The sequence below is a fragment of the Oncorhynchus keta genome, unplaced genomic scaffold (assembly GCF_023373465.1).
Source record: "Oncorhynchus keta strain PuntledgeMale-10-30-2019 unplaced genomic scaffold, Oket_V2 Un_contig_269_pilon_pilon, whole genome shotgun sequence".
In the NCBI taxonomy this organism is placed as follows: Eukaryota; Metazoa; Chordata; class Actinopteri; order Salmoniformes; family Salmonidae; genus Oncorhynchus; species Oncorhynchus keta.
The window spans coordinates 110780-129255 of record NW_026285285.1 but is presented as its reverse complement, the minus strand read 5'-3'; the positions used below and the strand labels follow the sequence as shown (position 1 = coordinate 129255).

At 45.2% G+C, this 18476-nt stretch overlaps 1 pseudogene; it reads left to right on the top strand.

Moving 5' to 3' along the window:
• LOC118379948 (sarcolemmal membrane-associated protein-like) overlaps nt 1-18476 on the top strand; it is a 144601-nt pseudogene that overhangs the window by 90022 nt on the left and 36103 nt on the right.

Sequence of the window (18476 nt, the reverse complement as noted above, 5' to 3'; positions counted from 1 at the left end):
GTTTCTGTTAGTTGATATTCCGTATTGTTTCTGTTAGTTGATATTCCGTATTGTTTCTGTTAGTTGATATTCCGTATTGTTTCTGTTAGTTGATATTCCGTATTGTTTCTGTTAGTTGATACTCCGTATTGTTTCTGTTAGTTGATACTCCGTATTGTTTCTGTTAGTTGATATTCCGTATTGTTTCTGTTAGCTGATATTCCGTATTGTTTCTGTTAGTTGATATTCCGTATTGTTTCTGTTAGTTGATATTCCGTATTGTTTCTGTTAGTTGATATTCCGTATTGTTTCTGTTAGTTGATATTCCGTATTGTTTCTGTTAGCTGATATTCCGTATTGTTTCTGTTAGTTGATATTCCGTATTGTTTCTGTTAGTTGATACTCCGTATTGTTTCTGTTAGCTGATATTCCGTATTGTTTCTGTTAGTTGATATTCCGTATTGTTTCTGTTAGCTGATATTCCGTATTGTTTCTGTTAGTTGATATTCCGTATTGTTTCTGTTAGTTGATATTCCGTATTGTTTCTGTTAGTTGATATTCCGTATTGTTTCTGTTAGTTGATATTCCGTATTGTTTCTGTTAGCTGATACTCCGTATTGTTTCTGTTAGTTGATATTCCGTATTGTTTCTGTTAGCTGATATTCCGTATTGTTTCTGTTAGTTGATATTCCGTATTGTTTCTGTTAGTTGATATTCCGTATTGTTTCTGTTAGTTGATATTCCGTATTGTTTCTGTTAGTTGATATTCCGTATTGTTTCTGTTAGTTGATATTCCGTATTGTTTCTGTTAGTTGATATTCCGTATTGTTTCTGTTAGTTGATATTCCGTATTGTTTCTGTTAGTTGATATTCCGTATTGTTTCTGTTAGCTGATATTCCGTATTGTTTCTGTTAGTTGATATTCCGTATTGTTTCTGTTAGTTGATATTCCGTATTGTTTCTGTTAGTTGATATTCTGTATTGTTTCTGTTAGTTGATATTGATATTATTGTTTCTGTTAGTTGATATTCCGTATTGTTTCTGTTAGTTGATATTCCGTATTGTTTCTGTTAGTTGATATTCCGTATTGTTTCTGTTAGTTGATACTCCGTATTGTTTCTGTTAGTTGATATTCCGTATTGTTTCTGTTAGTTGATATTCCGTATTGTTTCTGTTAGTTGATACTCCGTATTGTTTCTGTTAGCTGATATTCCGTATTGTTTCTGTTAGTTGATATTCCGTATTGTTTCTGTTAGTTGATATTCTGTATTGTTTCTGTTAGTTGATATTCCGTATTGTTTCTGTTAGTTGATATTCCGTATTGTTTCTGTTAGTTGATATTCTGTATTGTTTCTGTTAGCTGATATTCCGTATTGTTTCTGTTAGTTGATATTCCGTATTGTTTCTGTTAGTTGATACTCCGTATTGTTTCTGTTAGTTGATATTCCGTATTGTTTCTGTTAGTTGATATTCTGTATTGTTTCTGTTAGTTGATATTCCGTATTGTTTCTGTTAGTTGATATTCTGTATTGTTTCTGTTAGCTGATATTCCGTATTGTTTCTGTTAGTTGATATTGTATTGTTTCTGTTAGTTGATATTCCGTATTGTTTCTGTTAGCTGATATTCCGTATTGTTTCTGTTAGTTGATATTCCGTATTGTTTCTGTTAGTTGATACTCCGTATTGTTTCTGTTAGCTGATATTCTGTATTGTTTCTGTTAGTTGATATTCTGTATTGTTTCTGTTAGTTGATATTCCGTATTGTTTCTGTTAGTTGATATTCCGTATTGTTTCTGTTAGTTGATATCCGTATTGTTTCTGTTAGTTGATATTCCGTTTGTTTCTGTTAGTTGATATTGTATTGTTTCTGTTAGTTGATACTCTTATTGTTTCTGTTAGTTGATATTCCGTATTGTTTCTGTTAGTTGATACTCCGTATTGTTTCTGTTAGTTGATATCTGTATTGTTTCTGTTAGTTGATATTGTATTGTTTCTGTTAGTTGATACTCCGTATTGTTTCTGTTAGTTGATATTCCGTATTGTTTCTGTTAGTTGATATTCCGTATTGTTTCTGTTAGTTGATATTCCGTATTGTTTCTGTTAGTTGATATTCCGTATTGTTTCTGTTAGTTGATATTCCGTATTGTTTCTGTTAGTTGATATTCCGTATTGTTTCTGTTAGTTGATATTGTTTGTTTCTGTTAGTTGATATTCCGTATTGTTTCTGTTAGTTGATATTCCGTATTGTTTCTGTTAGTTGATATTCCGTATTGTTTCTGTTAGTTGATATTCCGTATTGTTTCTGTTAGTTGATATTCCGTATTGTTTCTGTTAGTTGATATTCCGTATTGTTTCTGTTAGTTGATATTGTTTCTGTTAGTTGATTGTTTCTGTTAGTTGATATTCCGTATTGTTTCTGTTAGTTGATATTCCGTGTTTCTGTTAGTTGATATTCCGTATTGTTTCTGTTAGTTGATATTGTTTGTTTCTGTTAGTTGATATTCCGTATTGTTTCTGTTAGTTGATATTGTTTCTGTTAGTTGATATTCCGTATTGTTTCTGTTAGTTGATATTCCGTATTGTTTCTGTTAGTTGATATTCCGTATTGTTTCTGTTAGTTGATATTCCGTATTGTTTCTGTTAGTTGATATTGTTTCTGTTAGTTGATATTCCGTATTGTTTCTGTTAGTTGATATTGTTTCTGTTAGTTGATATTCCGTATTGTTTCTGTTAGTTGATATTCCGTATTGTTTCTGTTAGCTGATATTCCGTATTGTTTCTGTTAGTTGATATCCGTATTGTTTCTGTTAGCTGATATTGTTTCTGTTAGTTGATATTCCGTATTGTTTCTGTTAGTTGATATTCCGTATTGTTTCTGTTAGTTGATATTCTGTATTGTTTCTGTTAGTTGATATTCCGTATTGTTTCTGTTAGTTGATATTCTGTATTGTTTCTGTTAGTTGATATTCCGTATTGTTTCTGTTAGTTGATATTCTGTATTGTTTCTGTTAGTTGATATTCCGTATTGTTTCTGTTAGTTGATATTCCGTATTGTTTCTGTTAGTTGATATTCCGTATTGTTTCTGTTAGTTGATATTCCGTATTGTTTCTGTTAGCTGATATTCCGTATTGTTTCTGTTAGTTGATATTCCGATATTGTTTCTGTTAGTTGATATTCCGTATTGTTTCTGTTAGTTGATATTCCGTATTGTTTCTGTTAGTTGATATTCCGTATTGTTTCTGTTAGTTGATATTCCGTATTGTTTCTGTTAGTTGATATTCCGTATTGTTTCTGTTAGTTGATATTCCGTATTGTTTCTGTTAGTTGATATTCCGTATTGTTTCTGTTAGTTGATATTCCGTATTGTTTCTGTTAGTTGATATTCCGTATTGTTTCTGTTAGTTGATATTCCGTATTGTTTCTGTTAGTTGATATTCCGTATTGTTTCTGTTAGTTGATATTGTTTGTTTCTGTTAGTTGATATTCCGTATTGTTTCTGTTAGTTGATATTCCGTATTGTTTCTGTTAGTTGATATTCCGTATTGTTTCTGTTAGTTGATATTCCGTATTGTTTCTGTTAGTTGATATTCCGTTATTGTTTCTGTTAGTTTCTGATATTCCGTATTGTTTCTGTTAGCTGATATTCCGTATTGTTTCTGTTAGTTGATATTGTTTCTGTTAGTTGATATTTCTGTATTGTTTCTGTTAGTTGATATTCCGTATTGTTTCTGTTAGTTGATATTCCGTATTGTTTCTGTTAGTTGATATTCCGTATTGTTTCTGTTAGTTGATATTCCGTATTGTTTCTGTTAGTTGATATTCCGTATTGTTTCTGTTAGTTGATATTCCGTATTGTTTCTGTTAGTTGATATTCCGTATTGTTTCTGTTAGTTGATATTCCGTATTGTTTCTGTTAGTTGATATTCCGTATTGTTTCTGTTAGCTGATATTCCGTATTGTTTCTGTTAGTTGATATTCCGTATTGTTTCTGTTAGCTGATATTCCGTATTGTTTCTGTTAGTTGATATTCCGTATTGTTTCTGTTAGTTGATATTCCGTATTGTTTCTGTTAGTTGATATTCCGTATTGTTTCTGTTAGTTGATATTCCGTATTGTTTCTGTTAGTTGATATTCCGTATTGTTTCTGTTAGTTGATATTCCGTATTGTTTCTGTTAGTTGATATTCCGTATTGTTTCTGTTAGTTGATATTCCGTATTGTTTCTGTTAGTTGATATTGTTTCTGTTAGTTGATATTCCGTATTGTTTCTGTTAGCTGATATTCGTTTGTTTCTGTTAGTTGATATTCCGTATTGTTTCTGTTAGTTGATATTCCGTATTGTTTCTGTTAGTTGATATTCCGTATTGTTTCTGTTAGCTGATATTCCGTATTGTTTCTGTTAGTTGATATTCCGTATTGTTTCTGTTAGCTGATATTCCGTATTGTTTCTGTTGAGTTCCTGTATTGTTTCTAGCTGATATTCCGTATTGTTTCTGTTAGTTGATATTCCGTATTGTTTCTGTTAGTTGATATTAGCTGATATTCCGTATTGTTACTGTTAGCTGATATTCCGTATTGTTTCTGTTAGCTGATATTCCGTATTGTTTCTGTTAGTTGATATTCCGTATTGTTTCTGTTAGCTGATATTCCGTATTGTTTCTGTTAGTTGATATTAGCTGATATTCGTATTGTTTCTGTTAGCTGATATTCCGTATTGTTTCTGTTAGTTGATATTCCGTATTGTTTCTGTTAGTTGATATTAGCTGATACGTATTGTTTCTGTTAGTTGTTTCTGTTAGTTGATATTCCGTATTGTTTCTGTTAGTTATTCCGTATTGTTTCTGTTAGATATTCCGTATTGTTTCTGTTAGCTGATATTCCGTATTGTTTCTGTTAGCTGATATTCCGTATTGTTTCTGTTAGTTGATATTCCGTATTGTTTCTGTTAGCTGATACTCCGTATTGTTTCTGTTAGTTGATATTCCGTATTGTTTCTGTTAGTTGATATTCCGTATTGTTTCTGTTAGTTGATATTCCGTATTGTTTCTGTTAGCTGATATTCCGTATTGTTTCTGTTAGTTGATATTCCGTATTGTTTCTGTTAGTTGATATTCCGTATTGTTTCTGTTAGTTGATATTCCGTATTGTTTCTGTTAGTTGATATTCCGTATTGTTTCTGTTAGTTGATATTCCGTATTGTTTCTGTTAGCTGATATTCCGTATTGTTTCTGTTAGCTGATATTCCGTATTGTTTCTGTTAGTTGATATTCCGTATTGTTTCTGTTAGCTGATATTCCGTATTGTTTCTGTTAGTTGATATTCCGTATTGTTTCTGTTAGTTGATACTCCGTATTGTTTCTGTTAGCTGATATTCTGTATTGTTTCTGTTAGTTGATATTCCGTATTGTTTCTGTTAGTTGATATTCCGTATTGTTTCTGTTAGTTGATATTCCGTATTGTTTCTGTTAGCTGATATTCCGTATTGTTTCTGTTAGCTGATATTCCGTATTGTTTCTGTTAGTTGATATTCCGTATTGTTTCTGTTAGTTGATATTCCGTATTGTTTCTGTTAGCTGATATTCCGTATTGTTTCTGTTAGTTGATATTCCGTATTGTTTCTGTTAGTTGATACTCCGTATTGTTTCTGTTAGTTGATATTGTATTGTTTCTGTTAGTTGATATTCCGTATTGTTTCTGTTAGTTGATATTCCGTATTGTTTCTGTTAGCTGATACTCCGTATTGTTTCTGTTAGTTGATATTCCGTATTGTTTCTGTTAGTTGATATTCCGTATTGTTTCTGTTAGTTGATATTCCGTATTGTTTCTGTTAGTTGATATTCCGTATTGTTTCTGTTAGTTGATATTCCGTATTGTTTCTGTTAGTTGATATTCCGTATTGTTTCTGTTAGTTGATATTCCGTATTGTTTCTGTTAGCTGATACTCCGTATTGTTTCTGTTAGTTGATATTCCGTATTGTTTCTGTTAGTTGATATTCCGTATTGTTTCTGTTAGTTGATATTCCGTATTGTTTCTGTTAGTTGATATTCCGTTTCTGTTAGTTGATATTCCGTATTGTTTCTGTTAGTTGATATTCCGTATTGTTTCTGTTAGTTGATATTCCGTATTGTTTCTGTTAGTTGATATTCCGTATTGTTTCTGTTAGCTGATATTCCGTATTGTTTCTGTTAGTTGATATTAGTTAGATATTCCGTATTGTTTCTGTTAGTTGATATTCCGTATTGTTTCTGTTAGTTGATATTCCGTATTGTTTCTGTTAGTTGATATTCCGTATTGTTTCTGTTAGTTGATATTCCGTATTGTTTCTGTTAGCTGATATTCCGTATTGTTTCTGTTAGTTGATATTAGCTGATATTCCGTATTGTTTCTGTTAGTTGATATTCCGTTTGTTTCTGTTAGTTGATATTCCGTATTGTTTCTGTTAGCTGATATTCCGTATTGTTTCTGTTAGTTGATATTCCGTATTGTTTCTGTTAGCTGATATTCCGTATTGTTTCTGTTAGTTGATATTCCGTATTGTTTCTGTTAGTTGATACTCTGTATTGTTTCTGTTAGTTGATACGCCGTAGCAAAAACCACGAGGCACGCAAAAACCACGAGGCACGCAAAAACCACGAGGCACGCAAAAACCACGAGGCACGCAAAAACCACGAGGCACGCAATGACACGTAGAAGATGTGCAGGCTAAACAGCTGCATTTAAATAGGTTGTATATTAATAGGCCTACATTTACATTGAGGTATTATGTGCAGTTGTCACCATGATAATGAACACACCCTGAAAGCACTGAATGGTCTGAACCAGTATCTGTGTGTTAGAGACCTCCTGAATGGTGTGTTGTGTAGTTTATCATGCTCGTTATTGGCTTGGTGGATGGCTCTGGGACTTAACTCTAGCACAACTAAGGTTATTATTATCAGAACCGGACTACTAGTTCAGCGGTTCTTCCTTTATTAAAGTCGTGTCGTACTGCAGCACAGCTTGTGGGCTTCCGTCATATTATATTCTGTCATTCAGTGTCTTCCCTATTGTCCTGCTGATAGTTGAAAAAAACATCAGCATTTTGAAAGAGTTTTTTTTATCATTATTTTATTAACAAATGCATAAATACTGTACAGTATGTGCTTGATCCGACATTTGTGCGGTTGCATGTTGTTTGGAGTTAGAAATGTAAACCTTTAGAGTCCTTCATTACATTCCAAGTTGGGGGACTACAGTAGTCGAGCTATTACACTATCTATCCTCTTGTAAAGGTTGAAGAGTCTATTGTCCTGCTAATAGCTCATCGTGCAAACGTTTTTTGTGCAGAATTCACAGCCTGCTACGCTAGTGAAAAACAAAATGCCTCGAGCTGTCATCACTTCTGTAAATAAAAACACAGCATCTAGTGGTACAAATATATTATTGTATTCGATAAAAAAAGAAATGACACACATCATTTAAAAATGTTTCCTAACAAGTGGTTGCCATGGTAGATAATCCATTAATAATTGGTATGACACGGCTCTCGGAACTCATTAAGAGGGGCTATTCTATAGTGAAAATACTGGCAGATCAATGCAAAACTGTCAGATAGCTGAGGACTAAGTCTTCAATAAATACTCCCAAGGCGTGACTTTTCTGTGATATATTGAAACGTTTATGAAACTGCAAAATACAGAAAATAATATCTTTAGTGTTCATATAATTATACTGTAGCTGTACATTAAACATTTGAAGTTGGATAAATACAAAGATCGGCTCTCTGAACCATGCATCTGGCATGATGCCAAACCATATAGCTAATTGTTAAACACATAGGTGATTAGGCCTGCAGTTTCATTAATCTGCTAATAATGTATAAAAATCTATGTAGAATAAGACATTTGGCTGTCCAGCATATTACTTTATAAAAACAGTAACAAAACTACAGTATTGTATATTTTACAATTTTGTTTACGTTTGCATGACGTCTTTATGAGCAAAGTAATACAGCTAACGACATACACAAAAGGCTGGATTTTCAATTTGAGTCGCTGAGTAAATGCAACCAACATTGATATGTAAGAAGTCGCTGGATCAATAACAAGATTATCATCATTAGCTAAATGCTTGAATCGAACTTACAAACAAATCATTTTTCATTCAGTGGCTGAAGCGTGACAATTCAGAAATAACTTTATTGAAAGACCTTTCATTCAGTGAGCGTTGTTTGTAGTGCTTCTTTCATTCAGTGAGGGAGTCGACTCTTTCAAAACAAGGGAGTCTGAACTTTTCATTTGAGGGAGTCGTTGATTTTCTTCAGTGAGGTCGAGAAAGCGCCATTCAGTGGGCAAATAACTGGACTCATTGAACATTCAATGAAAAGTCCAACTCTTAACCATTGTAGTAAAAGTAACTGGTTACTCTTTAATTCAGTGGCAGCACAGGGGCGCTGGATTCTATTCAGTGAAAATACTGGTAGATCAATAAAGGGAGTCCCTGGACTCTTTTGAGTGATAGTCGACGATTCTAAATTCCAGTGGGGAAATCTGGTCTGTGATATTGATTTAGAAATGTAAACCCTATTCAGAGAATATCTAAGGGGAGTCTTATATAATAATAATGCAGGGTTAATAAGAATAATGGTTGGATAACAGATCGGCTCTCTGAACTCATTAAGAGTCGCTGGCTCTATCTTCAGTACAAGTCGTTGGATTCAGAAGGTTAAACATTCATAGGTGTTGGCCTTTCATTAGGTTATAATAAGTCTGCCTTTCTTCAGGAATGTTAAAAAATCAAAGGTATGGGTGGAGTTAGACATTTGGCTGTCCAGAACTATTAAAATCAACCAATGTCAGCTTTAAATGCTTTATTATCCAAATGTTTAAAGTGAGGGAGTGTGGACTCTTTCATTCAGAGAGAAACAAAATGGTGCTTTCGTTTGAGGCCCTGAGGCAGGGGGATGCTGGAGATAAAATTCAGTACAAAAAGAGGAAATGAAGTCGCAACACACATCTGATGCACATCTATTTTGTTTACATTCTTCATTGTAACCATAATGTCATAAATAAGTCACTCTCACACCCAGTGACGAGCAGCTTGACTCTGATTCAAAACATGTCTTTATTCAAGACTATCAGAAAGACCTTTTCATGTTGGTACTTAATTATTTTGATCCAAAGAATGAGGGAGTCGCTGGACTCTTTCATTCAGTGAGGGGGAGTCGCTGGACTCTTTCATTCAGTGAGGGAGTCGCTGGACTCTTTCATTCAGTGAGGGAGTCGCTGGACTCTTTCATTCAGTGAGGGAGTCGCTGGACTCTTTCATTCAGTGAGGGAGTCGCTGGACTCTTTCATTCAGTGAGGGAGTCGCTGGACTCTTTCATTCAGTGAGGGAGTCGCTGGACTCTTTCATTCAGTGAGGGAGTCGCTGGACTCTTTCATTCAGTGAGGGAGTCGCTGGACTCTTTCATTCAGTGAGGGAGTCGCTGGACTCTTTCATTCAGTGAGGGAGTCGCTGGACTCTTTCATTCAGTGAGGGAGTCGCTGGACTCTTTCATTCAGTGAGGGAGTCGCTGGACTCTTTCATTCAGTGAGGGAGTCGCTGGACTCTTTCATTCAGTGAGGGAGTCGCTGGACTCTTTCATTCAGTGAGGGAGTCGCTGGACTCTTTCATTCAGTGAGGGAGTCGCTGGACTCTTTCATTCAGTGAGGGAGTCGCTGGACTCTTTCATTCAGTGAGGGAGTCGCTGGACTCTTTCATTCAGTGAGGGAGTCGCTGGACTCTTTCATTCAGTGAGGGAGTCGCTGGACTCTTTCATTCAGTGAGGGAGTCGCTGGACTCTTTCATTCAGTGAGGGAGTCGCTGGACTCTTTCATTCAGTGAGGAGGGAGTCGCTGGACTCTTTCATTCAGTGAGGGAGTCGCTGGACTCTTTCATTCAGTGAGGGAGTCGCTGGACTCTTTCATTCAGTGAGGGAGTCGCTGGACTCTTTCATTCAGTGAGGGAGTCGCTGGACTCTTTCATTCAGTGAGGGAGTCGCTGGACTCTTTCATTCAGTGAGGGAGTCGCTGGACTCTTTCATTCAGTGAGGGAGTCGCTGGACTCTTTCATTCAGTGAGGGAGTCGCTGGACTCTTTCATTCAGTGAGGGAGTCGCTGGACTCTTTCATTCAGTGAGGGAGTCGCTGGACTCTTTCATTCAGTGAGGGAGTCGCTGGACTCTTTCATTCAGTGAGGGAGTCGCTGGACTCTTTCATTCAGTGAGGGAGTCGCTGGACTCTTTCATTCAGTGAGGGAGTCGCTGGACTCTTTCATTCAGTGAGGGAGTCGCTGGACTCTTTCATTCAGTGAGGGAGTCGCTGGACTCTTTCATTCAGTGAGGGAGTCGCTGGACTCTTTCATTCAGTGAGGGAGTCGCTGGACTCTTTCATTCAGTGAGGGAGTCGCTGGACTCTTTCATTCAGTGAGGAGTCGCTGGACTCTTTCATTCAGTGAGGGAGTCGCTGGACTCTTTCATTCAGTGAGGGAGTCGCTGGACTCTTTCATTCAGTGAGGGAGTCGCTGGACTCTTTCATTCAGTGAGGGAGTCGCTGGACTCTTTCATTCAGTGAGGGAGTCGCTGGACTCTTTCATTCAGTGAGGGAGTCGCTGGACTCTTTCATTCAGTGAGGGAGTCGCTGGACTCTTTCATTCAGTGAGGAGTCGCTGGACTCTTTCATTCAGTGAGGGAGTCGCTGGACTCTTTCATTCAGTGAGGGAGTCGCTGGACTCTTTCATTCAGTGAGGGAGTCGCTGGACTCTTTCATTCAGTGAGGGAGTCGCTGGACTCTTTCATTCAGTGAGGGAGTCGCTGGACTCTTTCATTCAGTGAGGGAGTCGCTGGACTCTTTCATTCAGTGAGGGAGTCGCTGGACTCTTTCATTCAGTGAGGGAGTCGCTGGACTCTTTCATTCAGTGAGGGAGTCGCTGGACTCTTTCATTCAGTGAGGGAGTCGCTGGACTCTTTCATTCAGTGAGGGAGTCGCTGGACTCTTTCATTCAGTGAGGGAGTCGCTGGACTCTTTCATTCAGTGAGGGAGTCGCTGGACTCTTTCATTCAGTGAGGGAGTCGCTGGACTCTCTCATTCAGTGAGGGAGTCGCTGGACTCTTTCATTCAGTGAGGGAGTCGCTGGACTCTTTCATTCAGTGAGGGAGTCGCTGGACTCTTTCATTCAGTGAGGGAGTCGCTGGACTCTTTCATTCAGTGAGGGAGTCGCTGGACTCTTTCATTCAGTGAGGGAGTCGCTGGACTCTTTCATTCAGTGAGGGAGTCGCTGGACTCTTTCATTCAGTGAGGGAGTCGCTGGACTCTTTCATTCAGTGAGGGAGTCTTTCATTCAGTGAGGGAGTCTGGACTCTTTCATTCAGTGAGGGAGTCGCTGGACTCTTTCATTCAGTGAGGGAGTCGCTGGACTCTTTCATTCAGTGAGGGAGTCGCTGGACTCTTTCATTCAGTGAGGGAGTCGCTGGACTCTTTCATTCAGTGAGGGAGTCGCTGGACTCTTTCATTCAGTGAGGGAGTCGCTGGACTCTTTCATTCAGTTTCTTCTGTACATCAGCAAAGAAGGACTGCGTGTTTCAGAAACTCACTTTATATAGAGGGGCTACCACTCTTTCACTCTGGTAAATACAGACAGTTTGTTATTTAAAATGATTTCTTTCTGTTTTTAGTGGGAGAGAAACCAAAAGCACACTGTGCCTGTTTTTCAAAAATCGTCAATCCACATGTCAAGTGACATTCCCCATTTTTTATTTACCCTGATTTGCTCTGTCTTAATTCCAGGACCACCGACACTTTTTGTTATTGTTGCCTGATGCAGGACTCTAGTGCCAGAAGAGAGATTCTCAGACTGAAAACACCTCCATTAATTTACGAAAATAATTTGTTCCACAGTTTAGACTACCGATAGATCAGCGTTCTGGACTCCCCCATTGTGATAGTGTGGTGCAGAGACAGAATGCCACCATCTACCACTAACGGTCGCTGGATAAACTCAAAACATTTTCAAGCCAACTTCAATTCAGTTATTATAAAATTACACTTAGACTTGTATATTTGACCTTTTATAGTCTAGAAATGGACTCTTTCTAATAATTGACTCTGGCAAGTTTGCCACTGGCCCTGCAGTAAGGAAGTAAAGCAGAGGTCGAATCCATTGCATCCATTGTTTGGCTGTGCCCACAGCCATGTTCCAAAATCAGCTAGATAGGGTTCGATTTGAGACTAGGTCGAGGTGGTCAGGAAGCTGTCAGAGGTCGAGGTGAGACAGACCTTCATACCTGGCTGGGGCCTGTTCAGTACAGCACAACGTTCCTAAACATTTTAAAACATTTGTCTATTAGACATGGTAAAATACATGATTCAGCTTGTCCTGGCTGACTGTAGGCTGGGTGGAGGGGTTAAATACATGATTCAGCTTGTCCTGGCTGACTGTAGGCTGGGTGGAGGGGTTAAATACATGATTCAACTTGTCCTGGCTGACTGTAGGCTGGGTGGAGGGGTTAAATACATGATTCAGGGAGTCCTGGCTGACTTATTGATGATGGGTTAAATACATTTCAACTTCCCTTTTAGCGTAGGCTCAGTCACAGGAAATGAGTGATTCAACTTGTCATTGACTGAGGGAGTGGAGGGGTTAAATTCATGAAGAGCTCTGAGAGAACTGGCTGGAGGGGTAAAATACATGATTCAGCGCTGGCTCACTGTAGATCAAGGACCTCACTGACAAGATAAAGGTGATGGTTAGGGTGGACTCTATCTCAGTTCAGCTTTATTCTGTCGGCTTCCTGAGGGAGTCCTATATGATTCCTTCTCACCTGTGACTGTAGGCTGAGAAGGTAGGGTCCCTCCCATGATCACCTCAATAAGGTACAGGGTCCCTCCCCTCTGTGACCACCTCCAATGAGATAGGCTGGGTGGACTCCCCATTCAGTGATTCTGGGTCGACTCTCCATATAAGATGAGGGTCCCTCCTCTTTGACCACCTCCAGTCACAGGAGGATGGTGTTCCCACCTCTGTGATCACCTCCATGAAGAGCTGGAGGTGGCCTCCCCTCTGTGACCACCTCCTGACAAGATAAAGGTGAGGGTCCTCCTCAATTAGCTTTATTCCTCGCCACCTCACCTGTACTGGAGAGGTACAGGGTCCATCCCTCTGTGACCACCTCCAATAAGGTACAGGGTCCCTCCCCTCTGTGACCACCTCCAATAAGGTACAGGGTCCCTCCCCTCGGTGATCACATCCAATAAGGTACAGGGTCCCTCCCCTCTGTGACCACCTCCAATAAGGTACAGGGTCACTCCCCTCTGTGACCACCTCCAATAAGGTACAGGGTCCCTCCCCTCTGTGACCACCTCCAATAAGGTACAGGGTCCCTCCCCTCTGTGACAACCTCCAATAAGATACAGGGTCCCTCCCCTCTGTGACCACCTCCAATAAGATACAGGGTCCCTCCCCTCTGTGACCACCTCCAATAAGATACAGGGTCCCTCCCCTCTGTGACCACCTCCAATAAGGTACAGGGTCCCTCCCCTCTGTGACCACCTCCAATAAGGTACAGGGTCCCTCCCTCTGTGACCACCTCCAGTAAGGAAGTACAGGGTCCCTCCCCTCTGTGACCACCTCCAAAATAGCTAGATAGGGTCCCTCCCCTCTGTGACCACCTCCAGTAAGGTACAGGGTCCCTCCCCTCTGTGACCACCTCCAATAAGGTACAGGGTCCCTCCCCTCTGAACCACCTCCAGTAAAATACAGGGTCCCTTGGGGATGACCACCTCCAATAAGGTTAAATACAGGGTCCTCCCCTCTGTGACCACCTCCAATAAATACAGGGTCCATACTCCCTGGCTGTGACCACCTGGAATAAGGTACAGGGTCCCTCCCCTCTGTGACCACCTCCAATGGAGGTACAGGATCCAGCTTTGTCTGTGACCACCTGGAGTAAGGGGTTAAATCTACAGGGTCCCTTTGTCCTCTGATAACTGAGGCACCTCCAGGGGTTAAATACATGGTCCAACTTGTCTGGCTGACCACCTGGGTAGGTACAGGGTTCCCTCCCTCTGTAGACCACCTCCAGTAAGGTACAGGATTCCTCCCCCTGTGACCAGGCTCCAATTGGCTTAGGTTAAATACATGGTCCAATCTATTGTCCTGGTTGTGTAGGCTGGGAGAACCTTAAATAATGATTCAACTTGTCCCTGGCTCTGTGAGGCTGGGTAAGGTAAATACAGGGTCCAACTTGTCTGTGACTGGCGGTCTGGGTGGAGGGCAGGGTTCCTTGTCCTGGACTGACTGTAGGCTGGGTGGAGGGTCCCTACCTGATTCTGGACCACCTCCATATTGGTGATGGGTCTCCCTCCCTCTGTGACCACCTCCAGTCACATGGTAGGAGGTGTCCCTCCCCCTGGGTGACCACCTCGGTCTGGGTGGAACGGTCTGGGTCTCCCTCTGAGACCACTGGCTAATAAATACAACGGTCCCTGTCAACTCTGTGACCACCTCACTGACAAGGTAAAGGGTCCCTGGTTGTGACTCTATCTCAATAAGCTTTATCCTCCCGGTCTGTGACTCACCTGTACTGGAGAAGGTACAGGGTCCCTCCCCTCTGTGACCACCTCCAATAAGGTACAGGGTCCCTCCCCTCTGTGACCACCTCCAGTAAGGTACAGGGTCCCTCCCCTCTGTGACCACCTCCAGTAAGGTACAGGGTCCCTCCCCTCTGTGACCACCTCCAATAAGGTCAGGGTCCCTCCCGGTCTGGTGACCACCTCCAATAAGGTACAGGGTCCATCCCCTCTGTGACCACCTCCAATAAGGTACAGGGTCCCTCCCCTCTGTGACCACCTCCAATAAGGTACAGGGTCCCTCCCCTCTGTGACCACCTCCAGTAAGGTACAGGGTCCCTCCCCTCTGTGACCACCTCCAGTAAGGTACAGGGTCCCTCCCTCTGTGACCACCTCCAGTGGTACAGGGTCCCTCCCCTCTGTGACCACCTCCAATAAGGTACAGGGTCACTCCCCTCTGTGACCACCTCCAATAAGATACAGGGTCCCTCCCCTCTGTGACCACCTCCAGTAAGGTACAGGGTCCCTCCCCTCTGTGACCACCTCCAATAAGATACAGGGTCCCTCCCCTCTGTGACCACCTCCAATACAGGGTCCTTAACCTATGATCTTCTTGATTTTGAGAAAGGGCGGGAGATGGGATCCAGGAAATGGAGTAAGGATTCCTTGAGAAAAGTGCCAGGGTTTGGGGATGTGGAATAAGCCTTGACTTGGTGTGGCAGAGATGAGTGATATTGCTATTTAGTGACCATCCCAACCAAAAGTACCCTAGCATAATACTGTGTGTGTGTGTGTGTTTGTGTGTGTGTATGTGTCCCTGTGTAGCTGGCAGAGGGTCGTCAGGAGGAGTTGACTCAGAGGGGTCAGATGGAGAAGAAGGAACTGCAGCTTTGTATTGATGAGATGGAGGAGAAGGAACAGGCTCTACAGGCCCGCTTTGAGGCCTTACAGGCTGATAACGACTTCTCTAACGGTCGCCTCACTGCCCTGCAAGGTAATGTAACACACACACACATACTGGTACTGCAGCCCTTTGCTGCGTCTGGTTATCGTTCCATCTCCTCTCCATTTATGACTCTACCCCTGAGATGTCTCTGTGGAGGGAAGAGTTTTCCCGAACCCCAGCAGGGGAAACGGGTCATCTAGGATTGGCGAGTCACTCCACATCCTCTCTAATCTATTGTTGTTGTTTCCAGTTGGTTTAGAACAGCTGCAGGAGAAAAGCATCAAGGACAACAACAGTTTAGGTGAGTGGCGGTCTGGGTGGGCTGGCGGTCTGGGTGGGCTGGCGGTCTGGGTGAGTGGCGGTCTGGGTGGGCTGGCGGTCTGGGTGAGTGGAGGTCTGGGTGGGTGGCGGTCTGGGTGGGCTGGCGGTCTGGGTGGGCTGCGGTCTGGGTGAGTGGCGGTCTGGGTGGGCTGGCGGTCTGGGTGGGCTGGCGGTCTGGGTGGGCTGGCGGTCTGGGTGAGTGGCGGTCTGGGTGGGCTGGCGGTCTGGGTGGGCTGGGTCTGAGTGGCGGTCTGGGTGGGTGGCGGTCTGGGTGGGCTGGCGGTCTGGTTGGGCTGGCGGTCTGGGTGGGCTGGCGGTCTGGGTGGTGGGGTCTGGGTGGGCTGGCGGTCTGGGTGGGCTGGCGGTCTGGGTGGGCTGGCGGTCTGGGTGGGCTGGGGGTCTGGGTGGGCGGGCGGTCTGGGTGAGCTGGCGGTCTGGGGGTCTGGGTGGGCTGGCGGTCTGGGTGGTCTGGCGGTCTGGGTGAGTGGCGGTCTGGGTGGGCTGGCGGTCTGGGTGGGCTGGCGGTCTGGGTGGGCTGGGGTGGGCGGTCTGGGTGGGCTGGCGGTCTGGGTGGGCTGGCGGTCTGGGTGGGCTCTGGGTGAGTGGCGGTCTGGGTGGGCTGGCGGTCTGGGTGGGCTGGCGGTCTGGGTGGGCTGGCGGTCTGGGTGAGTGGCGGTCTGGGTGAGTGGCGGTCTGGGTGGGTGGCGGTCTGGGTGGGCTGGCGGTCTGGGTGGGCTGGCGGTCTGGGTGGGCTGGCGGTCTGGGTGAGGGCGGTCTGGGTGGGCTGGCGGTCTGGGTGGTGGCGGTCTGGGTGGGCTGGCGGTCTGGGTGGGCTGGCTCTGGGTGGGCTGGCGGTCTGGGTGGGCTGGCGGTCTGGGTGGGCTGGCGGTCTGGGTGGGCTGGCGGTCTGGGTGGGCTGGCGGTCTGGGTGGTGGCGGTCTGGGTGGGCTGGCGGTCTGGGTGGGCTGGCGGTCTGGGTGAGTGGCGGTCTGGGTGAGTGGCGGTCTGGGTGAGTGGCGGTCTGGGTGAGTGGCGGTCTGGGTGAGTGGCGGTCTGGGTGGGCTGGCGGTCTGGGTGAGTGGCGGTCTGGGTGAGTGGCGGTCTGGGTGAGTGGCGGTCTGGGTGAGTGGCGGTCTGGGTGAGTGGCGGTCTGGGTGAGTGGCGGTCTGGGTGGGTGGCGGTCTGGGTGGGCTGGCGGTCTGGGTGGGCTGGCGGTCTGGGTGGGCTGGCGGTCTCTGGGTGGGCTGGCGGTCTGGGTGAGTGGCGGTCTGGGTGGGCTGGCGGTCTGGGTGAGTGGCGGTCTGGGTGAGTGGCGGTCTGGGTGAGTGGCGGTCTGGGTGGGCTGGCGGTCTGGGTGGGCTGGCGGTCTGGGTGGGCTGGCGGTCTGGGTGAGTGGCGGTCTGGGTGGGCTGGCGGTCTGGGTGGGCTGGCGGTCTGGGTGGGCTGGGTGAGTGGCGGTCTGGGTGGGCTGGCGGTCTGGGTGGGCTGGGTCTGGTCTGGGTGGGCTGGGTGAGTGGCGGTCTGGGTGGGCTGGCGGTCTGGGTGGGCTGGCGGTCTGGGTGGGCTGGGTGAGTGGCGGTCTGGGTGGGCTGGCGGTCTGGGTGGGCTGGCGGTCTGGGTGAGTGGCGGTCTGGGTGAGTGGCGGTCTGGGTGGGCTGGCGGTCTGGGTGGGCTGGCGGTCTGGGTGGGTGGCGGTCTGGGTGGGCTGGCGGTCTGGGTGGGCTGGCGGTCTGGGTGAGTGGCGGTCTGGGTGAGTGGCGGTCTGGGTGAGTGGCGGTCTGGGTGAGTGGCGGTTTGGGTGAGTGGCGGTCTGGGTGAGTGGAGGTCTGGGTGAGTGGCGGTCTGGGTGAGTGGCGGTCTGGGTGGGCTGGCGGTCTGGGTGGGCTGGCGGTCTGGGTGAGTGGCGGTCTGGGTGAGTGGCGGTCTGGGTGGGCTGGCGGTCTGGGTGAGTGGCGGTCTGGGTGGGCTGGGTGGCGGTCTGGGTGGGCTGGCGGTCTGGGTGAGTGGCGGTCTGGTTGAGTGGCGGTCTGGGTGAGTGGCGGTCTGGGTGGGTGGTGGCGGTCTGGGTGGGTCTGGTGGTCTGGGTGAGTGGCGGTCTGGGTGAGTGGCGGTCTGGGTGGGCTGGCGGTCTGGGTGGGCTGGCGGTCTGGGTGGGCTGGCGGTCTGGGTGAGTGGCGGTCTGGGTGAGTGGCGGTCTGGGTGAGTGGCGGTCTGGGTGGGCTGGCGGTCTGGGTGGGGTGGCGGTCTGGGTGGGCTGGCGGTCTGGGTGAGTGGCGGTCTGGGTGAGTGGCGGTCTGGGTGAGTGGAGGTCTGGGTGGGCTGGCGGTCTGGGTGAGTGGCGGTCTGGGTGAGTGGCGGTCTGGGTGGGCTGGCGGTCTGGGTGAGTGGCGGTCTGGGTGGGCTGGCGGTCTGGGTGGTTGGCGGTCTGGGTGAGTGGCGGTCTGGGTGGGCTGGCGGTCTGGGTGGGCTGGCGGTCTGGGTGAGTGGCGGTCTGGGTGAGTGGCGGTCTGGGTGAGTGGAGGTCTGGGTGAGCTGGCGGTCTGGGTGAGTGGCGGTCTGGGTGAGTGGAGGTCTGGGTGAGTGGCGGTCTGGGTGGGCTGGCGGTCTGGGTGAGTGGAGGTCTGGGTGGGCTGGCGGTCTGGGTG